The sequence below is a fragment of the Plasmopara halstedii genome (genome assembly GCF_900000015.1).
Source record: "Plasmopara halstedii genome assembly, contig: Scaffold_289, whole genome shotgun sequence".
Taxonomy (NCBI): Eukaryota; Oomycota; class Peronosporomycetes; order Peronosporales; family Peronosporaceae; genus Plasmopara; species Plasmopara halstedii.
Genome location: NW_020187210.1, coordinates 629,460 through 630,290, shown reverse-complemented (window position 1 = coordinate 630,290; position 831 = coordinate 629,460).

Sequence of the window (831 nt, the reverse complement as noted above, 5' to 3'; positions counted from 1 at the left end):
AGACGATTAAATGTTGCTGGTGCATTTGACAGCCCTTGAGGCATCACCAGCCACTCCCTGAGCTTGCCGCTCGGAGTGCTCCCCGCTGTTAGTAGAATATCACTCGCTCTCATGAGCAAATGGTAATTATCATTGATCAAGTTGAGTGCACTGTACTTTGTACATACAACCCTGTTGTCCTGGAGAACATCCTTCCTAGGAGTCGGTGTCAGTCTTGAGCTAATTGCAAGCGTGAACGATACCCCACTTGCCGTTCGGCTTCCGAACACAAAACGTGGGTGTCGAATGGGGAGATTTACTCTCACGTACCATCCCTGCGTCGTGCTTCGCACGGAAAAAGGCGTCAATGATGTCGCACTGCTCCTTGATCACAGACCATTGGCGAGTTACGCAGTATTTGGTTCCCGGAACCAGGTCGATCTCATGACGCACACCTCGATCCGGAGGAAGGACCGAAGGCGGATCTTTGGAGACGATGTCTTGAAACTACTTTACCCAAGGATAGTACGGATCCAAGGGATTCCGTTGTATCGACGATCCACTTCGAGCTTTAAGCACTCTTGGTGTCCTCCAGGAAAGTTTCATCCAAAAGCGATGACGAGTTTATCTCCTCGTGCGGTCGTACAATGACCACTTCGGCCAAATCGTCTGCCGTCAAGGAATTGCCGAACTCTTCACGGGACATATTGTCCAGCTCAAGAAGAAGATCCACTGCAGGTATAGCCTCAACGCGGACGTCGCCATCTTCCTCCGTCGTCTACGGTAGACACACCCTGGAGGGTCGACGCCCGGCGTCTTGCAGCCAGAATACGGCGTCGCCGTCGCCTCTTC